General features: G+C 46.4%; 1 protein-coding gene across 1 annotated transcript in view; it reads left to right on the top strand.

The window, feature by feature from the left end:
* The first annotated feature begins 462 nt into the window (after positions 1-462).
* TTLL6 (tubulin tyrosine ligase like 6) overlaps positions 463-9,300 on the top strand; it is a 46,672-nt gene continuing 37,834 nt past the window's right edge. Inside the window, exon 1 of the mRNA XM_086358061.1 lies at positions 463-602. The gene's annotated coding sequence lies outside the window, so the exon portion shown is untranslated. The remainder of the gene's footprint in view (positions 603-9,300) is intronic.

Below are 9,300 nucleotides of genomic sequence, written 5' to 3'. Positions count from 1 at the left end.
CTAGCCCTCTCCGCTCGGTGTTTCCTGCTCCGGGTAGTGGATGTTTACCCTCTACAGAGTGCCTAAGGCCCAAGGCTCCCCTCGCTCGGACCGACTAACGCCCCTGGAGCTCCAGAATCAGACGTTCTGATTCGCTCCGGTCCCCGACGTTCAAGCCGCGCCTGCGCACGACGCCCGGACGGCGCGGGCCGGGTCCGCCGAGGACCCGGGGGCGGGGCGGACCGGGGAGGGCTGGGCGGATCTGGTAAGGCGGGGACCCGCGGAGGGCAAGCGGTAGTTGCGCCTCGCGAGGCTGGAGCGCGGCCCCGCGTCCCAGCGTCCTCGGCGTCTCCCGGGACGACCTCGGGCGCTTCTCTCCGAGCGGTTAACTGGATTCGGGAGGCTAGGGGCATGCCAACTACCGAAGGGGCCAATCGAAGCCCTGAAAAGCCCTATATGCAAATAGGGGGGCCGGGTGGACCCCAAATTAGGAGCGGCTAGGGTTGGGGTTAGGGGTTGTCTGGCAGCCAGAGGGAGCGTGTCTCCGAGGAGGGGACCCACGAGTGTGGTTGCGAACTATACGGGCGGCAAGCGGGGGCGAGACGGGGGAATAGGAATTGCGGGTAAGAGCGCCCCAAAGCCCGCTGCTGCCCCCAGGCTGCGGCCTCCTAGTGCCTCGCCAGTGAAAACCGGGTTCTACATGTCCCCCTCGTCCCCCACGGTGCCTAGTTTCCCAAGGCTACCCCTCTGCCCTTCCCTGGTGGCATTCTGTGGCAAGAGCCTCCCGCACGCCCCTGCTTTCTCTCGGTTCTCCTGTAGCCCACCTCTTCTCATCAGGTCTAGGTATCGCTTGCCCTCTTCCACGCCCCATACTCAGTTCATTGCTGAAATATTCTCACTCCCTTTTCTCATCCTCAGGACCCCATGCCAGTACCTTTCTCACACACCAGCCATTCTTTTCCCAGCTCCTCACTCTTTCCTAACCTACCTTTCCTCCCAAACCTGGGTCGCCCTCTGTGCGCACCCTCACTTCCTGCCCTCCCTCGATTTCCCCAAATCGTTGCCCCCAGGGAGCTGTCCCTGAGATACCAGAGATCCCTGGGAATCGCACAACTCTGTCCCTTTCCTCATTCCTCATCCTCGGATCCTTCTCCTGACCACCTTTCTTCCTTTGTCTGAAGAATCCTTACAGAAAGACACTCTGTTTCTCGTGGCAGCGCAGCCCCCTGCAAATAACCTACCTCCTTTCCAGCCCTCTGCAAATAACCTACCTCCTTTCCAGCCCTCTGCAAATAACCTCGGAGAAGGCAATGGCAACCCACTCCAGTACTCTTGCCTGGAAAATCCCATGGGCAGAGGAGCCTGGTAGGCTGCAGTCCATGGGGTCGCTAAGAGTCGGAAACGACTGAGCTACTTCACTTTCACTTTCATGCATTGGAGAAGGAAATGGCAACCCACTCCAGTGTTCTTGCCTGGAGAATCCCAGGGACAGGGGAGCCTGGTGGGCTGCCGTCTGTGGGGTCACACAGAGTCTGACATGACTGAAGCGACTTAGCAGCAGCAGCAGCAAATAACCTATCTCCTTTTTCTTTCACTTCTAGGCGTTATTTTTCACCTTCCTGAAGGAAAACCCTTCTAGGCTTGAGGAAAATTCTTTGAGACTTGAACCCTAGGGAAAAACGTAACATATTTATTAATAGGAATGAACGTGGGAAGGGAGTTAACAGTTTACTAAACCCTAGTATGTGCTAGGCACTTAAGTTATTTATTGTGTATACCAGTGCCACAATTACATTTTCATTTTACAATAGCCCTTATTTTGAACCAAACATTACTTTAAGAGCTTTAGATATATTAACTCACGTAATCTTTAAAGCAACCTCATGAGGTGAATATTATTTTCATTTTACCTATGAGGGAACTGAGGTACGGAGAGACTCACTCATCCACAGTCACGCTTCTGTTATAGTAAGTGGTAGAGGTGGGGTTTGGATCCAGAACCAATCTGTCTTTGCTAGTTGCTGCTGCTAAGTCGCTTCAGTCATGTCCGACTGCGTAATGTGGAGAAAATGACTGGGTATGAGCCTGCCTGAAAATTGCATCTTCCAGTCTTGCAGAATGCCTTGATTTCTAGCAGAATAAAAGATGGCATCTGAGTCAGCAAGTTTCTTGTTCGCAGGGAACGTGGCCAGTTATTCTCAGCACTTATTGGCAAAACCCTTGAATAGTTGAGTGCCTCCCTTGTTAGTCTGGGTTTTGCTAAGGGTCCCTTCAGGCCCTGTGCTGAAATTCAAAGGGTGGATAGAATGAAAAGCCAAAAGACCATAGTGAAAGTGAAAGTCTCTCAGTCGTGTCCAACTCTTTGTGACCCCATGGACTATACAGTCCATGGAATTCTTCAGGCCAGAATACTGAAGTGGATAGCCGTTCCCTTCTCCAACGGGTCTTCCCAACCCCGAATTGAACCCAGGTCTCCTACATTGCAGGCAGAGTCTTTACCAGTTGAGGCACCAGGGAAGCCCTTCCTTTCTGAAGTCATAGTTTTATGCTAAAATATAGACCAAATAGTGCTCAAATTGACTCTGGTAACAAGAGGCAGAAAAAATAACCTTGCTAGAGTAGGGGAAGGAGTGGAGGACCATAGTAGGCATTTTATTTTATCCTGCCCGCTTCAAAGTTCAAAGCACTTTCCTGGATATTAATCTTAGTGGTGATTCTGTAATGACAGAAAAGATAGGAAATGAGGGAGAATATAAGCACTGGCTTCTAAATATGATATCCTATGTCAAAGAGGCAAAGCTAAAAGCAAGATCCAGAGATCTTACTCCATATCTTTTTTGCCCTATCTACTTCTATCTTTTCTAATAGCTAGCAGAGGCGTTCTATGCTTCTGGTAGGGGAATGAGGACTAAAAGATGAAAAGGTGAGTGGAGTGCAGGAAAACCTATTATTTGGAAGAAGAGAAGGAAATCACAGGCAGACACAGTAGGAAAACTCTTCAGTGCTGAATGAATTCCTACAGACCAAAAGAAAAGCCTAGGTTGTGAAGGTCAGGGTTAAAAAAACTAGGCTAACATTTGAAACACTTAACAACCAAATGATTCTTTCCTCCCTTTTACAGACCCCCATATTAATCCCTGGTAGCTCAGCTGGTAAAGAATCTGCCTGAAATGCAGGAGACCCCAGTTCGATTCCTAGGTTGGGAAGATTCTCTGCAGAAGGGATAGGCTACCCATTCCTGTATTCTCAGGCTTCCCTGGTGGCTCAGACAGTAAAGAATCTGCCTGCAATGCGGGAAACCTGAGTTCAATCTCTGGGTTGGGAAGATCCCCTGGAGGAGGGCATGGCAACCCAGTCTAGTATTCTTGCCTGGAGAATCCCCATGGACAGAGGAGCCTTGCAGGTTGCAGTCTATGTTGCAGAGTCGGACATGACTGAGCAACTAAACATATTAATTCAGCCTAGCAAAGGAAAGCACTAAACATTTCCCACCCTTCTGTAGCACCTCTCGGGCCAAGAGTAGTCAACATGTGTAGTCTTTGAGAAGTGGAAATGGGTCTCTCCAAGTAACCTGCGTTGTGTTTGCTTGCGTGGAGCTCTCCCGGTGCTCATCCCCTCCCCCTGGTGGCCAATGGAAGTCATTTTCATGCTGTCACTAGGCTTTGGTTGGCAACCTCTGCTTGGAAGATCCCAAGATCAAATCCCATACCAAAATGCAAACAGGGTTTTTTCCCACTGTCTTAACTATTTTACTTAGGAAGGGGAATTGACTGTGTCTTGTGTCATCAAGAAGAACTGAAGATGATATTTGCTATGTTTGCTACATATATTTGTGCAGCATAGTATGTATGTTGTTTTTGCTTTAACTCCCTAAGTCCCTTGGTCTATATTGCCTGCCCACTGACTGGCATAATGGAAAGCTATGTAGAAGGGCAGGAAGCTGGGGCTTTGATCCTGGCTCTGCTGACTTCTCTCTGGCTTTCTACAAGTTGTCCCTGTCCGCTAGCTGGGAGGGGGATTTCAAAACCTCTAAGAAGCAAACAGGCTGAACTGGACAATTTCCAAGGTTCCTCCCCACTGTAATATTCAGGAATCCCACTGGAACATGCTCTAATTACACTCAAATAAGAGCCCTGGTACAGTGTGGACACTGGCAAAAAGAAGGGAAAGAAACAGAGTAAAAATACATACACAGTAGGAACAATAGGGCTGGTCTCAGATTATGTCAGATCTGGGGAGATCCAGGCCCCTTGTTGGAAGTGGGGATTTAGAAGTATTTGGCTTAAAGGAAAATGGTGTGGGACCAGCTGATTCTTAAGAGGCTAACATCACTAGACTGCTTCTGGGAGCTAGGAAATCAGTCGCTTCACTTTATGGTTATGGTCGTTTACGGGTGATTGGCAGAGAGGAAAAGGCAGTGGATGGAGTGTAGAGGAGAGACAGGATGTGGGGTCAGATGAATATGAATATAGCTTCTAATCCCAGGTCTGCCTCTTACCCTCTCTGTGTTTCAGCCTTCTCATCTGTAGTAGAAGTAAGAGAGTATCTATGGTATGATATTATGAGGATGAGATGAGACAGTATGTATGTAAAGTGCTTTAGTATAATTAATACCTGTTATACTTGGTAAGTATAATTAATACCTGTTATACTTGGTAAGTGGGCTTCCCAGGTGGTGCTAGTGGTAAAGAATCTGCCTGCCAATGCAGGAGACGTAAGAGACATGGGTTTGATCTCTGGGTTGGGAAGACCCCCTGGAGGGGGGCATGGCAACCCACTCCTAGAGAATCCCACAAACAGAGGAGCCTGGTGGGCTATACAGTCCATAGGGTCACACAGAGTCTCACAGGACTGAAGCGACTTAGCACGCATGCATGCTAAGTAGTCTAGGTAAGTAGGTTGTAAATAGTATTTACTATTATAGTGAATGAAACTGTTTTAAATGCCTTCCGTATGAAAGGATGCAAAGTCAATGCTTAAAAAAAGTTATTTTTTATGCTCACACAACATTTCTATTATATAGATGAGGAAAAGGAACCTTAGAAAAGTGAAACTAGTTCCTGCGTTTATTCATCCTTCCAGTCCATTCATTCAAGAAGCATAGGGATCTCTGTTATGTGTCAGACACTGTGGCAAGAGTTGAGAATTCACAATAGCCTCTTCCATCAGAGAAGTCACAGTCCAGGGCCACACAGCTGAGAATGATAGCAAATAGTGAGCACCTGCTTATGTGCCAGGCACTCTCCTAAGCAGACTGTATTAACTCAAATGAATTACTACATTTAATTCTCATGGCTGGGGTACACCATTTTACAGCTGAGGAAGCTAAGGCAGAGAGCTGTTATGATAAGTAAATTGCCTGAGACCACACGCCTAGGAAGTGGCAAAGCATGGACTTAAATCTAGGCAGATAGACTCCAGAATCTTGAGTTCTTAGCCACTTGCGTACAGCTGCCTCTTAGTAAGTGGTTTAAAGCCACATCCCTGACTGCACAGGCCCTTTGTTGTTGTTGCCAGTTACTCAGTGCGACCCCGTGGACTGCAGCATGCCAGGCTTCCCTGTCTTTCACCATCTCCCGGACCTTGCTCAAACTCATGTCCACTGAATCGGTGATGCCATCCAACCATCCCATCCTGTGTCATCCCCTTTTCCTCCTGCCTTCAGTCTTTCCCAGCATCAGGGTCTTTTCTAATGAGTCAGTTCTTCTCATGTGGCTGAAGTATTGGAGCTTCAGCATCAGGCACAGGCCCTTCCACTAGGATATAAGTACCGTATTTCAGGATGCCAGCAGCAGCCCCCCTCCCTTCTTTGCATTCTCCTTAACCTTGTTCTTTGAATCTGTGGCCTCACCTCTTTTGATTTCTCAAGGCTACAAGATTGCTTTTGACCAAATTTTAAGACAGAAGAGTAGGTAGGAACCCCCAGGTTAACAGGGAGTAGTTGCTGAGACTGGGAAAGAAAAGTTGAGATCTGCTAGCAGAGTCTGAGTAAATTCAGATGTCTGTGGGGTCAGACGTGGAGCCTAAATGAAAGAGCAGTGATCTGGGGCATACAAAAGTGTTTCCTCTCTCTCTTAATGCTGCTAAATGGAAAACAATAACATGAGGGTAACTGTCACTTGGCTCCTGAATCAGGGAGACAACAGGGAATGATAGGGACTGAGGCAGACTGGAAAATGTCTAGAGAGGGAGCCATTGCTCTGTTCTGGTTGATTGCTGGTCTGAAGCTATGGGGACCTCCTTTTCTGAAAGGAATGGACATCTAGATTTTTATGACAGATCTACATTTCCCAGTTATTGGCAGCTACTTCTTTTTTACATCTCTAACAGTGATGACCACCACTGTGGGGCAAGTAAACATTTCTGTAGGCTAGATTCAGGAGGCAAACCCTGGTGACAAATGTTGAGTGAGCTGTTCTCTTTTAGGGGCTGGAGAGAAGCCAACAGGATTTAGCCTTGGGTATGAAACAGGAAGAAGAGGGCTGAGGAAGAGAAAGCTCCCAAAGACAAAGTGAAAATAGTCACATGTGGCAATGGCTGTTGTCTGCTGTCTTGCATCTGTCTCGGGTGCCTTCCAAGTGTGTCTCATGTAGCCTAGTTTACAGAGGAAGGTGGGCAAGTCTGCCATGATGAACCCACAGAACTACACAAGCTCTGTCCCTTCCTTGCCTTCTGTGCCCGAGGCTCTCTTGTGCAAGAGTAAACAGAATTTGACTGGCTTTTTTTTTTTTTAGGGGGGGTTGTTGTTGTTCTCTTTGAGGCAGACAAATACAAGCAACCATGACTTGTTTTTACCACTTGGGCAAGGATTTGAAAAAGGGCAAAGACAACTTGCAACTCCAGAGGCCAGATTCAGGGTCAGTTTTCCCTTCTCAAGTTAACATTAACCTTTAGGTAAACGGAGCCACTCCTCCTAGAGGGCTTGGTAAACAGGAGCCATTGTGGAGGCCAGGGGAGGGGAGCCGGCCGTTTACCTGGCAGGAAGCGAGCAGTCCAAGGTCAAGATTTCATGTACTGCAGTCCTCTTGAACTTTTCCAAGAATATGCCTGTTCACTGAGAAAAACTGACGCACAACGCCCAGGTTTCATCCGTTAATTGCACTGAGTGCAGCCTTTCTCCCCTTGCTCAGGGCAGGCGTCACCACAGATGGCTTGGCTGTGAGGAACAGCCCTCTTCAGCAAGAGAGAGAAACCAGGGGCAGTTCTTGGCCACTTAAGAGCTCTGCTGTTCCTCTCAGTGGTGGCTACGAGCATTCAGTGAGATGGTGTATTGAAAATTCTTTGGAAAACCTAAGGAATTATGTCCATGTAGGGTTTTATTATTAAATTATTCATAGGTAGCCTCTGAATTAGAGCACCCTCCCCCATCTTGGTTTGAAAAAGAAATGGAGAGTGGTGGCAGGGTATCATAATGTTAAATAAAACACGGCTGTAAGGTATCGAAGTTGTCTAGAATTAGCAAGGTTGGGTATAGAGGGGAGGTGATTCCCAAGAGGCTGTGTGACTCTGCTGAGCCTGCTGTAATTGCATGCTGCTGGTGGTAGCTGAAATTGTTGGAATCCCTCTGGGAAATAACATGGCGATATAAATAAATAAATAAAATATCAGAGGCTACATAATTTCCATATCCATTAATTTAGTAATTCTGGTTCTGGATAAATATCTTAAGACTATAATCCTAAAGAAATAAAGGCTCTTCTATACATGAAAGTGTGCATTTTAGAGCTATTTATATAATAGCAGAATTGAAAGCAACTTTCATTGCCAATAACTGCATTTAATTGCAACGGCTGGTTAAATTCAGACACATTCCTTCAGTGGGATATTATTACACAATGATGAAAAGCTAGAACTATGTAAACTTTGCCACAACCAAAAGAATGATTATGATATGATAGTAAGGGACAAAAAGCAGATCAAACGTTATTTATTATATAATTATAATTATATAAGACTTAATTATATAAGACATATGTAAGACTTGTATAATTATATAAGACTAACGATAATTAGAATTTTAGAATAAAAAGGAATATACAAGGGACTTCCCTCTGGTCCAGTCGCTAAGACTTTGCCTTCCAATGCAGAAGACACAGGTTTGATCCCTGGGCCAGGAACTAAGATTTCACGTGCCTTGTGGCCAAAAACCAAAACATAAAACAGAAGCGGTTTTGCAACAAACTCAATAAAGACTTTTTAAATTGTCCACATTAAAAAAAAGAGAATGCACGAAAAGGCCAAAGTTGCTCTGTTAGTTACAGGTGGCTTCCCACCTTGCCCTTTTCTGAGCTTCCTTTAATGTTATAACATTAACAGTATTTCAATGATAATAATAAATTAGAGTAAATTGTAGTAAAGGTATTAACCATTTTTTAAAAGCCAAGGAGTTTTGAGGAAAGAATAGGGTAATTAGCAAGAGGACTATTGGCATCAAATCAGAGGGATTAAAATAATGAAGAGGTTGGTGGGGTTTGGGGAGGTGAGGAGAATGTACCAGAAATCTGGTTTTATGGTCATAGAAGCCTCAGATGTGAAGGGGATATGAATCAGTTCATTGGGCCTGGCCAGTTCTAGCTTACCCAAAGGCAGACTAAACACATTCCTAAGGATTAGTGAAGCAAGGGCATTAAAATCCACGTCGAAAAACTTGATTTTGAAATTTCAAGCAAGCATCAAGGAAGTCATCATGGAGGTGGGGTTAGGGGATGAAAATTTTGCTGGACTTCCTTGTAGGTATTTTATTATTTTGTCTTGCTTTTATTTTGAATTGGATGGTGAGGGAGACACTGTAGCCTCTTCTGTGGTTGAAGTCTCTGAAGGGTTGCATCTGACCCTGGGCTGGAGTCTTGCTCAGTCAGCTACAAGTCAGTCCTGCATTTGTGAATGTCAGTTGCATGCGGGATGTTTGGTGCAGTGCCTGAATAGTTAACAGACCTCCTCAAAGCACCCCGTCTACAACCATGGGGACCAACTCCCTCAGCTAGGGAGGCTCAGGGCTCAGTTCTGAGGCTGTCTCCAGACACTCAGTTTAATAAGACTGTTTACCTGGTGCCGGGCATAGCATCTCAGCTTGCTATGATGCTGAAAACCCCAGGAGGGAAAAACCAAGGCCAGAGTTGGCTGAGTGAGTCCCCAAGGTCATAGTCATGGCAAAAGGTGGAATCAGCTCCTTGCTGGAGCTTGCACGAACCGTGGAGGTGAGGTAGCATTTCATGCACTGCAACCTGTTGTCTGGTTCTGAGTGCTGGCCCACCGCCCACATGAGCAAGGGAGGGGGTCCCCCTGCAGGTGGATCTGAGTAACTGCCATTCTGTTTGCCCT

The sequence above is a fragment of the Bos grunniens genome, chromosome 19, assembly GCF_055505025.1.
Source record: "Bos grunniens cultivar Pamir isolate PY7600 chromosome 19, Bosgru_T2T1.0, whole genome shotgun sequence".
NCBI lineage: Eukaryota > Metazoa > Chordata > Mammalia > Artiodactyla > Bovidae > Bos > Bos grunniens.
The sequence above is the reverse complement of the archived record's forward strand: the minus strand, read 5'-3'. Positions and strand labels throughout refer to the sequence as shown.